Source organism: Danio rerio, chromosome 24 (genome assembly GCF_049306965.1).
Source record: "Danio rerio strain Tuebingen ecotype United States chromosome 24, GRCz12tu, whole genome shotgun sequence".
Lineage (NCBI taxonomy): Eukaryota > Metazoa > Chordata > Actinopteri > Cypriniformes > Danionidae > Danio > Danio rerio.
In genome coordinates, this window is record NC_133199.1 from 33483518 (window position 1) to 33504126 (window position 20609).

At 38.1% G+C, this 20609-nt stretch overlaps 1 protein-coding gene across 1 annotated transcript in view; it reads left to right on the forward strand.

Annotated features, from left to right (window-relative positions):
* Positions 1 to 20609, forward strand: part of ntng1a (netrin g1a) — a 246632-nt gene that overhangs the window by 13075 nt on the left and 212948 nt on the right. Inside the window, exon 3 of the mRNA XM_073940887.1 lies at positions 18292 to 18476. The gene's annotated coding sequence lies outside the window, so the exon portion shown is untranslated. The remainder of the gene's footprint in view (positions 1 to 18291; positions 18477 to 20609) is intronic.

Below are 20609 nucleotides of genomic sequence, written 5' to 3' on the forward strand. Positions count from 1 at the left end.
TTGGTGTTTACAGGCTGAGCGCTTACCTCCGTGTGGAGGGCTTTCCCACCGCAACCAGTTTGTCCAGTTAGCTCGTCATGTACGTTGGCAGACTTGAGACGCAGAGAGGAGCTGACCACAACGATGACGACGATCCGGGTTCAAGTCTGGGAAAGAGTGGTTTCTAGAAATTAGGCAAGACAAAAACAAAATCCAAAAAAATTAAGAGAACAAGTTCGTAACAGGGTGAGAATGTGGTAAAATCCGAAAATGTTGTAAAAATCAGATGAGGGCTTTTCTTTTTCTGTACACCTTTTGCAAATTGTTGGTTGGGTTTAGGGAAGTGGGCGGGTGGGCAGTAAAATTGGTGGGGTTCGGGGAAGGAGGAGGGTGAGCCAGCCCATTGGCCGGTCGCCCAGACAATCATTCAGGCAGTTGGACAGACGGTCGTTAGACAGCGGCCTATGGTGGGTTCACACGAGAACAGCGTGGGTGCAAACGGGACTCACAAGAGGCGTTTGAGATGCGAAAAAGCGTACAGAGCGGCCTCTCGCAGATTCGCGGAAACAAAAACTGCAAAAATACGTACCTCCCGGGATGTATTTAGCGGTCTCCAGAAATGTCCACGGGGCTACGTTTTTAGAATGAGCCTGGGTTGCTTTTACTGTAAGTGTTTTTTCACAGTAGCATTTGTACATGCCATCAAATAGAACTGACAATACTTATTGTGTCATGTTGTTCTTTTATTGCGTATTGTTAATAGGAACAAACTAGTGCTTGACATCCAGTGCCCTTCTTTCCAATAACGTACTGCTTGTAAATGTAGAAAACCTCATTTAAAAGCAAGGGAGCAAAAAAGAAAGAGCGCAGGCAGCTTAAGGTAACTAAAGTCTCCTCTCTGAAGGTGCTAATTTTAGCATATGGCTCGGGGCTTGGTTCACACAGGGGGCTCTGGATTCTTAATTCAGGGAAAAGGGGCAGAAATGAATGATTTCGGAAATCTGTCATAAAGACATGGGAAGGAATGTTTAATTCACAGGAGCGTGGCCAGTTATGGTCAAATAACATGTCACTGACCCATTTTTTAAAAGCAATTTTACTGTTATTTACAGAAGGAGCTCTAAATAGACTCCTTGGTAACATGGAAACATGGGACAAGCAAGGAGAAAAGCACTTCAAAATCAAACAATGAAATGAATTGAGCTTGTTTCACTCAAATATTAATGTAAGTTCACTGTAATAAAGTTACAAGAACTCAGAATTACATTGGGTCCCACTTTATACTAAGTGGCCTTAACTAATATGTACTTATACAGGAATTAATAGTTTTCTAAAATGTACTTATTGTGAAAATGCATGTATTTACTTATGTTAAATACATGTATGTCATTACATCTGTAATTAACTTTTGTAATTACATTTGTAAATACACTGCTGACCATTCCCTACACCTTAACCCACCCTTAAACCTACCCATGCCACCAAACCTGTCCATAACCCAACCCCTATCCCAACTCAAAAGCACCACAAGTGTTCTCAAATACATTATAAACACAGTAAGTACATTGTATTTATTGTTTAATGTAAGTACATATTAGTTAAGGACACTTAATATAAAGTGGGACCTTACATTGTATTAAAGAGCCCCTAATTCTCATTATAAAAGTTCATATTTTATTTTGGGGGGGTCTCCAAATACAGGCTGATATGCAATCAAGGTCAAAAAAACACTTTCATTGTCTTATAATATGTTTTTTTTTTTTTTTTTACCTAATTATCCCTACGGCTCCCATAAGATTTGTTCAGCGATTAATATGTTCCCAAAACCTTTGCATGAGGCTAATCTGCTGGGATTGGTCTGATGACCCAGCCTGTTAGGATTGGATGGGTGCGTTCAGCGTGAGATGGCAAGAAACGCCCACCATGGTCATGGAGTAGCACAGAGTATATGTGAGAGCCCAATGCAGGAAGGCATTGAAGCATTGCAGTTAAACAGCAGTAAATACTTTATTTTACCATAACTAAATAACAACAACACACATTCAGTATTAATTCAGACAGTTGCAAAAGTTAAAATATTTAGAAAATTGTCCAAGGAACAGCTGTGTAGGAACAGCTGATGGTGGCAATAGCAATGACAAACAGTAGGAGATTGCGAGCACAAAATGCATTTAATTCGCTAAAGAAAGAAGCTTGCGTCACACTTTTTGGATGCTATATTGTATGTGAATAGCACGTACAGATTTAGCCTGAGAGATACACAACAAGCACTGTTCTATAATAGATGCGTGATTACAAGCCACTGCATGTAACAACACACAATTAAATACATAATTTGCAAACTACACAAAATAAGGAAAGACACTTTAATCTTTTTTTTTCTGTTGGCTTAATCAAACATGGACTATCAGCATGCACTGGAGCGATTTGAGTGTGATGCGGCTGGGATGACAATCAGCACCTCTAAGTCCGAGGCCATGGTGCTCTACCGGAAAAAGATGCTTTCCCATCTCCAGGTTGGAGGAAAGTCCTTACCCCCAGGTGGAGGAGTTCAAGTATTTTGTTCATGAGCGAGGGAAGAATGGAACGTGAGATTGACAGGCGGATTGGTGCAGCGGCAGCGTTAATGACTTTTTGCAAAAAAATCAATAAATAAATAAGACTTATTGCAAATTGTTGCAAAAAATTAAGTTGAACATTACCAAATTTAATTTGTTTAAATTCAGCTCATATAAATAATTTGCAAACACTTAATCCAATGAGTCATATTTAACATTTTGATAAGTGATAATTAATTTAATGCAAAAATAAAATGTAAAGTTCTACTCACAGATTCAGTTAAGTCAAACTTAAATGTTCTAACTAATGGGACTCAATACAAGTACAGAAATCAGCTTTTTTAACATATTAGTAAATACAGTAATTCTTAAATGACACGTAACACAATAAGCTTTAGATAACCTGATTGGATTAAGGCAATAGGTTTGCACAAATAAATTAAGACTCAACAGATTTCTTTCTACAATGTAGAGAAGAAAAGGGATGTTTGGAAAAAGTCAGCTGCAGATATAGTACAGTAAGTGTATGATTTATGTGGTTTAAATCGAATGAGAACATGGTAGAAAGTGTTTGTCTTCTCTCCTAATGTTCTTGGTGTCTCATGAAGATGGAGTTTTGATTGGTGCTGTTTTGAGCGTCTCTGTGGAGCTACAGGTCTTGGTTTAGGTAAGGCAGCACTGGTCGTCTGGGTTGTGTAAGTGAACACCTCAGCTTGCAGTTCATTCAGATGCATGTTTGATCAATGAAGTGGCTCTGTATGGACTGGAATCAAGTCTTTAGGCGTCACCACACTGTTCGTTGTAAAGTACTCCTCGTGTCTACTGGGACATGCAGGAGAGGGAGGGAGAGCGAGAGAGAGAAAGAGAGAGTGTGTGTGTGTGTGTGTGTGTGTGTGTGTGTGTGTGTGTGTGTGTGTGTGTGTGTGTGTGTGTGTGTGTGTGTGTGTGTGTGAGAGAGAGAGAGAGAGAGAGAGAGAGAGAGAGAGAGAGAGAAGGGAGCAAGGAGAAAAAGAGTCGAAGGAGAAAGTTAGCTTGTGCTTTACAGAACTGAATTGAGAATTTTACACTTTTCAAAAGTTTGAGGTCGGTGCATATCACCTTGATCATTATCAATATAATGTTTCTATGGAAAACAAGATGATCAGTAGAATGGCCAGTGCATAGAACAAAAGATCCAATTTCGTAGATGGATGGATGGATAGAGGGAAAGAATGAACAAATTGAAAGACAAATAAAAAGAAAGAAAGAAAGAAAGAAAGAAAGAAAGAAAGAAAGAAAGAAAGAAAGAAAGAAAGAAAGAAAGTGGAAAAAGTAAATAAAAGGTAAATAAATTAAGAAGTAAAATAAAAAAGAATAAAAAGAAAAAAAAGAGTAAAAGATAAAAATTAAAAGTAAAGGAAAAAGTAAAAGAAATGAATAGAAAGTAAACAAAAAGTAAAATAAAGTAAATACATTTAAAAGACAGAAAGAAAGAAAGAAAGAAAGAAAGAAAGAAAGAAAGAAAGAAAGAAAGAAAGAAAGAAAGAAAGAAAGAAAGAAAGAAAGAAAGAAAGAAAGAAAGAAAGAAAGAAAGAACAAGTAAATAATGGAACGGAAAAAGTAAATAAAGGTAAATAAATTAAAAAGTTAAATAAAAAAGAATAAAAAGCAAAAAGATGTAAAAGATGAATGAATGAATGAATGAATGAATGAATGAATGAATGAATGAATGAATGAATGAAAAGACAGAAAGAAAAGGAAAAAAGAAAGTAAAAGAGAAAGAAAGAAAGAAAGAAAGAAAAAGAATGAATGAATGAATAAATGAAAGAAAGAAAGAATGAATGAATGAATGAATGAATGAATGAATGAATGAATGAAAAGACAGAAAAAAGAAAAAAGTAAAAGAAAACAAGAACAAATTAAAACATAAAAGAAAGAAAGAATAAAAAGAAAGAAAGAGTAAAAGCAAGTAAATGAAAGTAAATAAAAAGGTAAAACAAACTCTAAATCTAAAAACAAACCTGATACATTTTGTCAATGAAAACCATATCCACTGCTTTGACATTACATGATCATTTAAATTGGTCAATTCTATAGACAAATCTAATTCATTGAAGAACCCCATTCAAGATCACGTGACTTTGTTGGAACCACTATAAAATTGGTCATGTTGGTGTGACACGCCTATTTACTGAAACGTCCCACAAATCAGACAAGCCATGGAAAAAAAATAGCAGTATAGTAAGTAAAAAGCACTAAACGAAGATAAATTGCTCACACATTATTATCATAATATTACGAGTTGCTTTTCTTAATTTTTACTGTCACACAACATTTTTACGGTACAGTAAAAAACAAAGTGAACTAAATGATAAAGTTAGTGACCCGTTATATCTTCACCAAAATCAGACTTCAAACTGCAAAACTATTTCTTAAAGGTGGTGTTTTAGCAAAAAGCACTTTGTACTGCCTATTTGTCAACTGCCAATAAATAAAATGCAATGGCAGTCATCAAACTGCAGGCCTTGTCTGGTGAAAGCTTCACAAAGCAATTTAGACGCAATCGAAAAAAGAAAAGCCCTCATCCCTTGGAGGTGAGCAGGATTTTCCATCCCTAATCTAGCCAATTTGTACTAAAACATCCCTGATAGTTTGTGTTGATTATGTCAATGAGGTTTTATTTGTCTTTTCTGCTATCGATAATCCTCCAAATGCCAACTCTCTGCTGTGCTGTTTCTCCTCACTAAAAACTAAAGAATCATTTGTTGTCTGTTTACTTGCCCCCCACTTTGCCCTTTGGATTATTTGTAAAAATCCAATGCCAAATCAATGGTACACTTGATCACGGGGGGTTTGTAATCTCTGTCAAAACACTCGAAGCTGTGATATATTAAGTTGCATTGAATAGTTGTGGTTGAAACCCTGTACACAGGTTCAAAATGTCATGAGTGAGGACTGGGCATGCAGCATTGATCCGTGCCCTAAAACTCTCCCATGACACAGCCGACCCAATCTGACATCACTTTCCAGCGCCTCGTCAAATATACTCAAATCTCCTGCCTGCCCAGTGATATCATGCAATTTTTTGAGCGCTATGTTGTCTGGATCTCAAAGAATGCCAAATGTGGAGTCTAAATATTGCATTGCTACATTGTTTTACTCTACGCTGTTCAATTTCCATAGAACTGTTTCTCAGTAATGGCTCCATAGCAACACAAAGATCTACAGTTGGACTCCCATGAATGCATGAGTTGTTTAAAAATGGGAAAAGCAATGTGAGGCTGTTTCTGGACAAATGCAAGTGTAAATTCGTAAAAAGACTCTTTAAAAATGGCAGACATTGCTAGCTAGACTCCATCTCTCTGGATCCTAAAGTTGGTGGTGGGTCTGTGTATGTTTCATTTATGTTGCTCTCTTGCACCCCAGTTCATCTAAGAAACATTGCAATCTTGTTTAACTCAGACAATGCGAATATGAAGCAACTCCTGCTCCAAAGTGATACACTTTTAATGTGTACTTTGGGGTTTCAACCTCTTGCTTGAGAAAGACATTTCTGTGTTGTGTCATCTTATTGTGTGAAAAAAGTAATTCGAGCTTCTGCTCAATATTTATATAAAAATCTAATTAATTAATTAATTCATTCATTCATTCATTCATTCATTCATTCATTCATTAACTCATTCATTCATTCATTCAGCTTAGTCCGAATGAACCGCCAACTTATTTAGCATATGTTTTACATAGCAGATGCCCTTTCAGCTGCAACCCACTGGGAAACATACACACTCATTCACACACATACACTATGGTTTATGGAATTCACCTGTACCGCATGTCTTTGGACTGTGGGGGAAACCGGAGCACCTGAAGGAAACCCATACCAACACAGGGAGAACATACAAACTCCACACAGAAATACCAACTGGCCCAGCCGAGATTCGAACCAGTGACTTTCTTGCTGTGAGGCGACAGTGCTAACTACTGAGCCACCGTGTCACCTTGTCTTAGAACATACCTAGCATTTTATTTAAGTATATTATCATTATTTTCTTTTTTCACAATGCATAATTCATACTTTTTTTTACACACCTTCTCTTTAAAATTAGTCTAACAGGTGTATTAAACATCTGCTTTCATTACTCATTAACACTTTTTCATATTTCAATATTCAACAACAGTGTCAATAGTTAAAGGTCTCCAACTTTCTTCAAAATATCTTCTTTTGTGTTTTCAGAGGAAAGAAACTCTAAAAGAACTCTGCAGATGATGAATAAATGATGACAGATTTTTACATTTTGGGTGAACTATCCCTTTAAGGTACAATTTTATTTGTATATTTGCTTCCTTTATTTTCCTTCTACTTATATTTCAGAGGTTGCCACAGCAGAATGAACCGTCAACTAATCCAGCATATGTTTTAGGTAGCGGATGCCCTTCCAGCTGCAATCCAGTACTGGGAAACACCCATAAACAGTCATTTACACACACACACTCAAACACCAAGGACAATTTAGCTTACCTAATTCTCCTATAGCGCATGTCTTTGGACTGTGAGGGAAATTGCACCATGCCACCATTTAAAATTACTTTAGAATAATTGCTAATATACAATTATTTTTTTGCAGTAGAAAGTGTGTATAATCCTTACACCGATGTAAAAAAATGTGTTTTAGGAATGCGCAGTGTTATATTTTCAGTTTTGATATTATTGGGCTAGTTTTGATTGACCGTTAGGCTAGTTTTCATGCAAAAACCTAGTAACCCTACGCTGTGAAAAAAAATCTGTAAATTGGTGGTTTTCTGTGTTCGTGATTCAGGTTTTTATTTTATTTATTTATTCTTGCTTTTGAATTGCATTATGGGACCTTGATCTTTCTCCCGACAACTTTTAACCTTAAAAAGTTCAAAAAAGTGACTTTTAAAACATATGCTGGATAAGTTTCATTCCACTGTGGCGACCCCTGACAAATAAAGGGACTTGTGCTGCGGTCACACTAGAGTTTGTGCGTGCGAAATTCTGTAGTTCGGTGCTGCAAAAAGGGGCGGGATTAAACAAGATGATTAGACATTAACATAAGCCAGCGATTAGTCCATATTTTAAATGTCTGTGCAGAGAGGTCATGTTTGTATCTTTGATTAGTCTCATGCAATCATGTGATGCCATTTCGCAGGTCAGAGTTCACTAAACTTGAACTTTGGATGTGCGAAAACTTGTCGCACAAGTTTGCGTTTCCGGTCTGATGCATTCGTGTGCCTATGAATGGAAGTCTATGGGGAGAAAAGTGCAGTTTGACCCTAGCTTAAGCTGGAGAAAAATTAGTGAATGAATAAATATTACATAGAGAAATAAGTCTAAATAAGTGCTAACCACCGAGCCACCATGTCGCCTATTTAAAAAAAAATCTAATTTTTTAAGTCTTAGAACATGCCATGCCTTAAGTGTATTATCGTTAGGCTAAGCAGTGGCACAGTAGGTAGTGTTGTCGCCTCACAGCAAGAAGGTCACTGGTTTGAGCCTCAGGTCAGTTGGCATTTCTGTGTGGAGTTTGGATGTTCTCCCTGCTTTCACGTGGGTTTCCTCTGGGTGCTCCGGTTTCCCCCACAGTCCAAAAACATGCGGTACAGGTGAATTGGGTAGGCTAAAATTGTCCGTAGTGTATGAGTGTGTGTGTGGATGTTTCCCAGAGATGGGTTGAGGCTGGAAGGGCATCCGCTGTGTAAAAACTTTCTGGATAAGTTGGCAGTTCATTCCGCTGAGGCGACCCTGGATTAATAAAGTGACTAAGCCGACAAGAAAATGAATGATATTATCGTTATTTTCTTCTGTCACAATGCATAATTCATACTTTTTTTACACACTTATTCTTTCAAATGAGTCTAACAGGTGTATTAAACATCTGATTTCAGCACTACTCATTAACACTAAATTTTTAGTGTTCAACAAATAGTGTCAATGGTTGCAGGTTTTCAACTTTCTTCAAATATCTTCTTGGTAACACTTTATTTTAAAGGGTCATCAGCCATCATTGTACATTTGCAAATGCATTTGAGCATTTGAGGCATACTAGAAAGCTCCAGGCAGGTGTGTTGTAGGAAGTTGGAGCTTAACTATGAAAGACAACGGTCCTCCAGGACCGAGTTTGGACACCCCTGCTTTAGATGGACAGGACTTTGTGTACACAGGACTTTGAACAAAATGCATAATGAAATAAAAGAGAAACAAAGGTTTATGAGTACCTTCTTGTGGAAGTAGAGGTGAAAGACGTAGCAGAGAAGCTGACTTAAACTTGCTCAGAGAAACACTGTTGCTGTCAAACATTGTTTACTCCAGTCACTTTAATGGTGAAGGGTCCGATCGTGGTCGAATGGTTATTGATGGAAGGTTTGAAATCATTTGTATTTTGTATTATTTTCAAAATACAACATACATTGTTTTATTTTAATACTTGTTGTGGCTGCTGTATTTTGTGGCTTGTTTTAATACACGTAAAATTGAGGAATTTGGTATTTTATTTTAAAAATACAATGTTTTTTTGCCCATCCCTGATCTTTGCCCACTCAGATATTCTCCTTATTTTGGTAAGTCAATTTGCTTGCAGTTTTCTGAGCACATTCAACTGCCAACACAGAGAGAGAGAGAGAGAGAGAGAGAGAGAGAGAGAGAGAGAGAGAGAGAGAGTGAGAGAGAGAGAGAGAGAGAAACTTTTACTTTCTGCTTCATAGCAGTAATACTATAAGCTGGTTGTTTCCAGTATATTCTGTACCATACAGATTCCCAACGGAAGATGTGTCAGTTTTCACAGTTCTCAGAAAATATTCAGCAGCCGGCTGAATCTGTCTAGTACATCTGAAATCTTTCAGCAAAGAGTCAAGAGTTCTGACTTGAGCCAGATTAACTCCTGCTGTATTAAATCACTCAGGGGACAAAGTGAACACAGCTCAGTGGCTGCAGTCTAAGGATCTACACAGCGTAATCACCCTGTTTCTCTAAATAAGCTTCATATTCAGACTTTCACTCAAAAAAACAAAAACAAATCCACCATCCTTTAATCCATTACGCCAATTGTTTCTATAGACTGTATTTAGGTTTGATTTTTTTTAGTAGGGACATCATGTTATATAATACTACACTTTAATAATTAGCTTAACTCATATAAGTTATATTATCTTGTTGTAGATGTCAGTGCATATAAGACAACATGTTTATCTCTTTTAATCACTGGTAACACTTTAGAATAAGGTTGTATTTATGTTAATGCATTTACTAACATGAACAAACAATAAACTATACATTTATTACAGCATTTGTTTATGTTGGTTAATGGAAATACAGTCGTTCATTGTTGGTTCTTGTTAAGTCATGGTGAACCGGTAACAAGCATAGATTTGGATGTTAATAATGCATTATTAAGTACTGAACTATGATTATGGTGGCTTGAGAAAGCCAAGATATACTGTTATACTACATAAACTTAATATTCTTCTTCTTCTGAGACTAATTTTCTATATGCATCTCCTCGTAGACCGTTCAAGCTAGACCAACTTACTCCAGATCTTTAAACTGGTCTGACTCGGGTTGCTATATCTTCTCCAACTGATCCGACTTATGGTTTTTCGAAAACTGACCTGGAAAATTCGGAAAAGTCCCATTGACTAAACATTGGACCAAACTTTGTGACGTCATACCTTTGTGCCAGACTGTCATACAGACTAAAACCAGGCTCATTTACCTCAAGACTTCCAATCTGCCATTCACTGATGAATATTTAACTTACTAGGCACACCCTAGCAACCACTTACGGCATCTTAAGATGCTTTCACACCTACACTTTTGTTTTGGATTGTGTCTCGTTTGCCCAGTTAGCGCGGTTCGTTTGGCATATGTGAACAGGGCAATCGCGCTCTGTTCCGCGCCAAAGTAATCGCTCCAAGATCGCTTGAATGAGGTGGTCTCGGCTCGATTGAAACGAACCCTGGAGCGGTTCGATTGCAGTTAGAAAGCGGTCCGATCCGAGCGCGGTTATATCACAGTGTTTTATGGATATGTAATAGGCTTACGGCTATATGAAGAGAGAATTATGAATAGGGCGGGAAGTTTTGCGAGTATGCCCGCAAACGAGTGAAGATCTCCCGGTAATCTCGCGTCTCCCTCCCGGTCCTCAAATAGGCATCGTCACTCACCCTTCTCACCCATCCCCACCACGTCTCTCCTCAGACACGTCGCGCGAGTGCACCCTGTCAATCACCACCAAACCACCACCTCTCCTGACAGCTTAGCGGGATGCTGCAAATTAAACCCTGACACTCACCAATGTAAGGAGAGTTTACTCGCACGTGACTTGTTTTAGCTCTTTTGGTCCGATTAGAAACTTTGCAGTGTGAAAGCGAACCGCTCCAAGAGCAAAGAGCACCAATTTAACAATTTTAATCTCTGTTTCGGAACAACTGAATCGATTCACAGGTGTGAAAGCACCCTTAGCAACTGTCCCATAGACTTCCATTGTAAAAAAAATGCTATTGACTCATACCTGTCAACCGTCCCGTTTTTCCCGGGATTCTCTTGTATTTTACAGTTTTATCCCGCTATGATCCTGGAAAGGTATTTTCCCGTATTTCTTCCGTATTTTCAGTTTTTCTCTGAAGGGTGGCAAATAAACATAAAAGAGTCAAGCCTTCCTATACACAACCCATCCCGCAGAACCACCAGGGGCCACCCTTTGCTCTTAAATGCGAGTCTGTTCTGTGCTTTCACTTTGTTTAGGCACGAAAACACTTTGAAATAAACATAAAAACGGCGGGATTCCCTTCCTTTTCATTACAAGTGTCGTCTCCCCTTCATATGCAATTCTCATAACAGTCGTAGCGCTGCATGACGTCAGCTGATGCGCTCCATAGTGATAAATAGACGCTGTTTCTCAAACGGATTCTGTACTCGTGATTTGAAGCGGAGCAAAAGTCTTGGTTTTGGGTACGTGTTTAAACAGACAAATACACATAATTAATTATGTTAATATCTAAAGATGTTGATTATGGTGTTTTTTTTTTCCAAACACAAGTAATTTTGTTCTAAATGAGTATAAACAGTTGGGAAAGCAGTTGAATGCTTTCATTTTAATGTTAGATGTGTGCATTTTTAAAGTGACACCTGTTATTTAATGTAATCAAACGTAACAAATCGAAATAAATAATTCATTTGTTGCTCTTTAATCAGAATGTTTAAGTTATACAGTGAAGAAACGGCAAGATTTAATTCTATTTCATTGTAACAGCTATTAATTTTAATAAGCTAAACTGTTTGCTAATTTATTTGCATATTGCATATTTGCATAATGTATATTATTTAATTTTTCTTTTGTAAATAATAATATTAAAACATATTACTGACCATTTAACTTTTTATCTACATGAAACCGCTTCAAATGAACATATTTAGTAATTTGGGGATTTTTTAAAGGGGGTCAGGGGAATCCCTTATTATGGTGGGCATATCCCTTATTTTCACACCCCAGTGTTGACAGGTATGCATTGACTTTACATTAGACATACTAACATACCAATTCATGCAATCTACTAATCCATGCTAGAAACATGCTAACCATATACTACAAATAATAGCAATAGTGATTCATACTAATGACATACCAATCCATACCAGAAGTATACTAACAAACATACTAATTATACTAGAAACAAACTTACAACACCTTAGCAACCACCTAGCAACACCTTAACAACCACTCAACACCCTAGCAACAACTTAGCAATTGCCTAGCAACACCTTAGCAACCATCTTGAAACCACCTGGCAATACCTAAGCAACGACCTAGAAAAACCTTAGCAACCACCTAGGGAAACGTTAGCAACTACCTAGCAACACTTTGGCAACCACATAGCAATTCCTTAGTAACCGCCTAGCAGCCACTCTGAACACGCTAGCAACCAACTTAGCAACCACCTAACAACACCTTAGTAACCACCTAGCAACCACTCAAACACCCTAGTGACCACCTAGCAATGCCTTAACAACCACTCAACACCCTAGCAACCACCTAGCAAAAATTTAGCAATAACCTAGAACACCTAAGGAAATGCCTAGCAACACCTTAGCAACCACATACCAATCCCTTAGCAACCACCTAACAACACCTTAGCAACCACTTAGAAACCACCTACCAACACTTTAGCAACGACCAAGAAAAACCTTAGCAACCACATAGCGATGTCTAGCAAACCACTCAGAACAGCCTAGCAACCACCTAGCAACACGTTAGCAACTGCATAGCAACACCTTAGCAACCAGTCAAAACAATTTAGCAACTGCCTAGCAACCACTCAGAACACCCTAGCAACCACTCAGAACACCATAGAAATCACCTAGCAACACTTTATCAGCTACCTAGCAACACATTAGCAAATGCCTATCAACGCCTTAGCAACTACTCAGAATACCCTAGCAACATCTTAACAACCACTTAGAATACCCTAGCAACCACCTACCAACACCTTAACAACCAGTCAAAATACCCTAACAACCGCCTAGCAACCATTCAGAACATCCTACCAATGCCTTAGCAACCATTCAGAACACCCTAGCAACTGCCTAGCAAGAAACATGCAGATCCATACTAGAAACATGCCAACCTATTTGTAGTTATCTATCTATGCCAAACTATCTGTGCCACACTATCTATCTATGCTTCAAACTTCTTAAAAACTAATTTAATTACTGAAGCTTTAAAACTACTTCAAACTTTCAGACTTTCTGAAACCACCATAAAGTTTGTCTACGACCTTTACTTTTCTAGTTAATATATGCTGTACAAGTGTTGTTCATGATCAGTTCATGCTGGTAAATACATTAACTAATGAAACCTTATTGTAAAGCGTGACCCGATCTTTTTATTCACACTGACAGGCTGCATTTCACGAGCAAATAAGATCATTACAATCTTTCATATCGTTCTGCATGCAACAAACCGGAAAGCAGGCAAATTTATAATAACCGCAAAAGTCACTGTGACATAGCAGCCAAACAGAAATAGCCCCGTATGCTGTGTGTCACAGCAATCGGATGTAGGATGACAGATTACAGACCACTGGCATTAAAAAGAAATGAAAAAGAAATCGCGGAGAGCCCCCGTCTTAATCCTCACGGATAGCCTGTCTATCCATCAAAGCAGAAGAATACAAATCCTGCAGGGAAATTACCTGAACCCCCGCACATTATGAGAGGGACATCTCAATATCTCCCTGCTGAGACTCGCTGGTGAAACTACTGAATGGTGAAAAGTTGATCAACTCCACACCTTCAGACTAGAGCTATTGTCAGAAACACACATTGTTATGAGCCATAGAGGAAAAGCATGGAGATGTTTACATTATTCTAGTAGAAAATGAATGACGGCATGTGCTAATCATTAGTGTTGGGTAAAGATATTTTTAAAAGTTATTTATTACATATTACATATTTTAAACCTATCTTCTCTTAAAAATAAGAGCACAGCACATGCTTTCACATTATGTTCCTTAAAGAGTAACTGACATATTTAGATACATTAAAAAAGTGACTCAAAATTGTGATATTTTCGTTTAATCATGTTTGTCTCTCTGTCTGTTTTTTTATGGATCTATCTGACTGTCTATCTGTCCGTCCGCCTGTAGGTCTGTCTATCTATAGATCTGTCTGTCTGTCTATTGATCTATCTATTTGTCTGTCTGTCTGTCTGTCTGTCTGTCTGTCTGTCTGTCTGTCTGTCTGTCTGTCTGTCTGTCTGTCTGTCTAACTGACTGGCTGGCTATTGATCAATCTGTCTGTCTATATAAAGATCTGCCTGACTGTTTGTCTGTCAATCTGCCTGTCTGTCTGTCTGTATATCTATGTGTCTGTCTGTCTGTCTGTCTATCTATATCTATCTATATATATATATATATATATATATATATATATATATATATATATATATATATATATATATATATATATATACGTGTGTGTGTGTGTGTGTGTGTGTGTGTGTGTGTGTGTGTGTGTGTGTGTGTGTCTGTCTGTTTGTCTTTATGGGTCTCTCTGACTGTCTATTTATCTATTTGTCTGTCTGTCTGTCCGTCCGCCCGTCAGTCTGTCTATCTACAGATCTGTCTGTCTGTCTATTGATCTATCTATTTGTCTGTCTGTCTTTGTGTCTGTCTGTCTGTCTGTCTGTCTGTCTGTCTGTCTGTCTGTCTATCTATCTATCTATCTATCTATCTATCTATCTATCTATCTATCTATATGTCTGTCTGTCTGTCTATCTATAGATCTGTCTATTGATCTATCTAGTTGTCTGTCGGTCTGCCGGTATGTCTGTCTGTCTTTCTATCTCTGTATTTATTTATCTGTCTGTCTGTCTGTCTGACTGACTAGCAGGCTATCGATCAATCTGTCTGTCTGTCTGTCTGTCTATCTACAGATCTGCCTGACTGTCTGTCTATAGCTCTGTCTGGCTGTCTGTCTGTCTATTTATCTCTGTCTGTGTCTGTCTGTCTGTCTGTCTGTCTATGGATCTATCTGTCCATAGATGTGTCTATCTATCTATCTATCTATCTATCTATCTATCTATCTATCTATCTATCTATCTGTCTGTCTGTCTGTCTGTCTGTCTGTCTGTCTGTCTGTCTGTCTGTCTGTCTGTCTGTCTGTCTGTCCGTCCGTCCATCCGTCCGTCCGTCCGTCCGTCCGTCCGTCCGTCCGTCCGTCCGTCCGTCTGTCTGTCTCTGTCCGTCCGTCTGTCTGTATGTCTATGTGTCTGTCTGTCTGTCTGTCTGTCTTTCTTTCTATAGTTCCATCTATCTGTCTGTCTGTCTGTCTGTCTCTATCATGCTCATGTTATAGCCTTTTTCAAAGCAATCACTTTCTTGCTTACTTACATTTTATTTTCCATACATTTCATGACACTTACTAAGGTAATCACCTTGGAATTATGGGGTGCTCTACCATTAAATGCAGCCTTAAGCTTATCTCTAAACCACAGAGTGACACGAGAGCTCATTAGCCAAAGAGAAAGAGGTTTTGGTAATGATGAGACATCCTTACATTTGTCGTCTAATCCATCTTAGTGTGAATGTAGTTCTGAGCAAACACCTTTTTTTTTACTGTATGTTTGTACAATTCAGTTACCGCATGAAAACCTGGAGGTCACAGTGCTGCATCAGTCAGCTTGAATACCTTGAATGTGTTTACAAGGTTAAATGACTAGTGTTACAAAAGGGAATACATTTGTTTGGTGTTTTGGATAAACCGTTTGAATCATTTATAGTCGGGTAGATAAAGTTATGAAATGTAAGAGCACTTTATTCAGTGAGGGGTCAAGGAATGTTTACACAGCTGCAGAATAGGTTCATTTTGCAATACGGTTAGGTTCACTCATATTTATCTGTTATTTACAACAACAGATACAGTCAGAAAATCAAACGAGGGATTTTTTTTTTTTTGACTCTGAAAGTGGTTAAATATGGTCAAGCTCAATACTATTGAGATTCTGTTTACATCAAATTTACATTTTCATGTGTTTCTCCTATTTGTATAGCTATCATTATGAAAAGGACAGGTGTAAATCCCTTCCGAAATGCAATTAAGATGCATATAAATCTGGTCGCTCAAATTACTTCAGGCGGTGGTCTAAGACAGTGTCTGCGTCCAAAATTGCCTACTACTCAGTAGGTACTACAATTTAGTTAGAATTTTCTACTCGACCATTAAAAAGTATGTTCTATACAGAATATGCGTAGTATGAATGGAACTCGCTAATACAACATCTGCCATTTACCCATCATCACATGACCTACCCACGTTAGTTGCTTTTCTTCACTCCCATTCATGAATTCATTGGATTCATTGCAGATTGGATGTGCACTTTAGAATCTTGCTTGAAGTAGTAAGTCACACAGGTACTTCTCGGATATTGTTTTTCGATTTCTATGAATTCAGACATACTACTCAGCTTGCATACTGTTTTTTAGCATACTATATAGTTTGGAAGTATGCAATTTTGGACTCAGCCAATGTTTCTCAACCATGTGATTCAGTCATTAGCTCTTAAGCAGAATCTGAAAGACCTGTAATGGGAGTGACAGACAAAGGAGGCATCTAAACATGCAGTGTTGGTTGTCCTCCAGGAACATGGTTGAGAAACACAGGTCTAGGATGTATTCCGGACAAAACTGGACAGGTCTTAATTGCATCTGGTTTTTGAAACCACATAAGTAAATCTCTCTCCACACAAAATAAAAAAATACATAAAAGAGACAGTGCATTTGCTGCATAAATACATCTGCGTCAAGCACAAACATATGGTTCAGCGCAGCCTTTAGGCCAGGGATGTCAAACTCAATTCCTGGAGGGCCGCAGCCCTGCACAGTTTAGTTCCAACCCAGCTCCAACACACTTACCTGTAGGTTTCAAACAAGCCTAAAGGACTCAAGTAGTTTGATCAGGTGTGTTTAATTAGGGTTGGAACTAAACTGTGCAGGGCTCATCCCTCCAGGAATGGAGTTTGACATCCCTGCTTTAGGCGGTCGCATACCCTCGCTGTGGCTGACACCAATGCTGATGCGCATCTCTCAAAATAATGTAACTACACATCACAACAATGCGTAATGCAAGGTCTGTTATTGGTCAGTTTGGTTGCGGTGACGAGTGTAGGCGGTGCTTAGAGCCTGATGGAACAATTATTTACAAGCGTTGAGTCCCGTGAAGGAACTTCAATTGGAAACTTTTGTTTTGTGTTTACCTTATGATTAAAATCATTGTACGACTGCTGGTTTCTGCCTCCGAGTGAGCATGTATTAGCTACTTGTACAACAAAGTAGCATTCAGAAGAAAAAAAAAAAAAACACCCGCAAAGTAACTTGACACATAAAAACCTACTGCTAGCTAGTGTTTTGGAAAGATTATTGCAGAGTAACACAAACAGTGTGCAGAAAATAAATGCATGAATACGGTCAAGGCAAGGGTCATGGCCATCACTTGATGCAAAAGTATAAATCAGCCTTAAGACACAGAGTTTTCCTATTTCAGTAGCAGGAGTTCTCAAACCTTTCAGCTCGTGACCACCAAAATAACAATGCCAGTGACTCGCGATGCCCAGTTTCCTCTCAGGTGATTATATGCCTTGCATGCAATGGCGCATAAACAGCAAAAACAGAATTCACATTAAATCTAAATATTTGTATTGTGTAGGACTTTTCATCACATTTTGTGATAGGATACACACAGCAGCAATGATCAACTCTTTCACAACAATATCCAATGTTGTCTCGTTGCACATTTTAAAAAAGCTTTCGTAAAACTCATAAAAAAATTAAACAGTGAAAAAGGGGTATATGGCACTATAATGAAGACAAACTGTACTTTGATGACTGAAATTCAGGAGGGAATGTCAGATGGTGTCTCACTGAGCCATAATGACATGTGCCACTAATTAATCTATGAATGTGAAAGAAATATTCTAAAAGCAGCTCATGTGAATGCCTTAGTTATGATAAAAAAAATTACTAATCGTCATGTAAATCTATCTAGCCTGTACGTCCATAATTTAGAATAAACCAGAATTACATTGTAAACATTGGCGATTATATAATCTCATTGGGATGTGTAAAGCGGTCAGACAGGCTGTAGTAAGTGTGATCTCTGAGCTGTGGTAATGCCGGCAGGCGGTGGGACTCCTCAAGATGCAGAGGCCATGCTGAACAAGCCCTTTCTATGTTAATTTGCTCTCTCTCTCCTTCTTCCTGCCAGAAACTCATGCTGAACCTTAATTCAAGCCCTTATCATTCTGGGGCTCTGGCACACTGCTATGCTCCTGGGCTTCAAAGACATGTGGGACGAGGTGTGGAGAACATTGTCAGCCCGTCCTGAGCCCTCAGAAGACCCTGTCCATCATACACACCATCCCTGATGACACACTAGAAGGACACGGGTTTGTAGGTCGCATTTTAAAACTGATATATAAGGGCCAGGTGTGCTTAATTAAGTCAATGATATCATCATCATCACATCGTATAATCAACCCACATCAATAAACAATCACAGAGTCATGTCCTTAGGCTTGAAGTCAGCAGCATTATGGCCAGAGGAACAAAGGGGGTTTTATGTTGATTGTGTCTTATTATAACAGAAACATCAAGCAGATGTGAGTAGTTTGAATGACCCATCTTTCGTATGAGACGTTAAACCGAGGTCCTGACTCTCAGTGGTCATTAAAAATCCCAAGATATCCTTCAAAAAAAGAGAAGGGGTTTAGCCCTGGCCAAAATTGCCCACTAGCCTCTATCCATCATGGCCCCCTACCATCCCCATATCATCCCTGCTGAAAAATCAAGCTTAAACCAGCCAAGGCTGGTTGGCTGGTTTTAGCTGGTTGACCTGGTTTTAGAGGGGTTTTGGCCATTTCCAGGCTGGTTTCCAGCTATTTCCAGCCTGGTCTTAGCTGGTCAGGCTGGAAAATGACCAGCCAAATCCAGCTAAAACCAGGTTGACCAGCCTGGTTTAAGCTGGATATAGCTGGTTTTGGCTGGACTCCCAGCTTGGCTATAATATATGCATACTTTTTGTAATATTGCTTGTTCCATTGTGGGATGCTAAACAGACCAATAAGAGACAATTAACTGTTATTAACTTTTACGCATTTTTGTATTACAAAAGTCTCAATAAAATGTCTAATATCTTATAAAACTATTTTTTACCGATATCAGGTTAAAAAAAAAAAAAAAAAAAACGTTCAGTGATTTCCCACTGGTGGGGATCTGAATGAATATGTGTATTTCATGTGGATTTTATATTATTTCACAGATCACCCCCAACTGGAGAACCATTACATATTTGAATGTTTCAAAACAGTAATGACATAATGAATCCATGTTTATGGAAGTCCAGCCTGATCCCACGAGGAAACGTAACTATTTTACATTTTGTCAGTTTAGTGGCTAATTCATTCAATAGAGAGTTAATTCATAGGAAAATTAACAATTTTAAAAAGGAGGCATGGCACCAAACCCCACTGCTAAACCCAACTGTCACTGGGTGATGACCAAATCGTACTAAATAGTACGAATGAAATTGTATCTATGAATGCGAATTAGCCACTAAATCAAAAAGTAAAAAATTTATAACATTGGGAAATCGCATGACCTCCAATTTCCCAGCAGGCACACGACATCATAAGACCTTAATATTGGGTTAGATTTAGGTCATGACGTCAGGTGACCAAAATTTAATGTCTAGCCAATGTCTAAAGACAACATTATTTTGACGTCCAATAACCACGTTAAATTACATGATATTTGGTTGATTTTAGTGTGTGTTGGAAATTGACCAAAATCTAACATCTAATAGATGTCATGGTGGTAACGTCCACACAATGAAAAGGTGTAACATGATTTTACATTGATATTTGGTTGATTTTAGGTTGGACATTGGAAATTGATGTCGGCCTGACATTGGGTTCTGAAGTCAACCCGATTTTCATTTCCAAACAAAATCCAACGTCCCCACGCCGTTAGGGTACATTGGGATACAACTTCAATATGACTTCATGTTAACATCCTGTGCCTGCAGGGTTGATGCACGCTCTGAAACTAAAGATTTATAAAGTTTTTGACACCACACGAAGCAGTGTTTCGAATGCAGCTAATGCTGTCAAGTCGTACCAATAGATGTATTCAAAACTCCAAAGATTCAGAGATTTTTTTATTTATTTTTTTGCTCTATTTTCTACATGAATCATCCACATGCACCACAATTGCAAGTTTATTGTCAATAAGCCGACCTACATATTTATATGCAGATACTGTACCTGACCCATTATTAATCCTTATAGCTGACAAGGTGTACTTAACATAGGTTTAAATAAATAATAATAGTACTTTTTTTTGAGGTGGTTCATTTTGCTGTGGCAACCCCTGATAAATCAGTGACTAAGCCAATGGAAAATGAATGAATGAATGAATAAATTTATGAATGAATAATTTCCTGTTTTACATAAGGTATAATGTACATCTAGGTGGTTATTCTCGTATAACAAAGTCAGGTTATCTCAATATATTTATTCAGCAAAA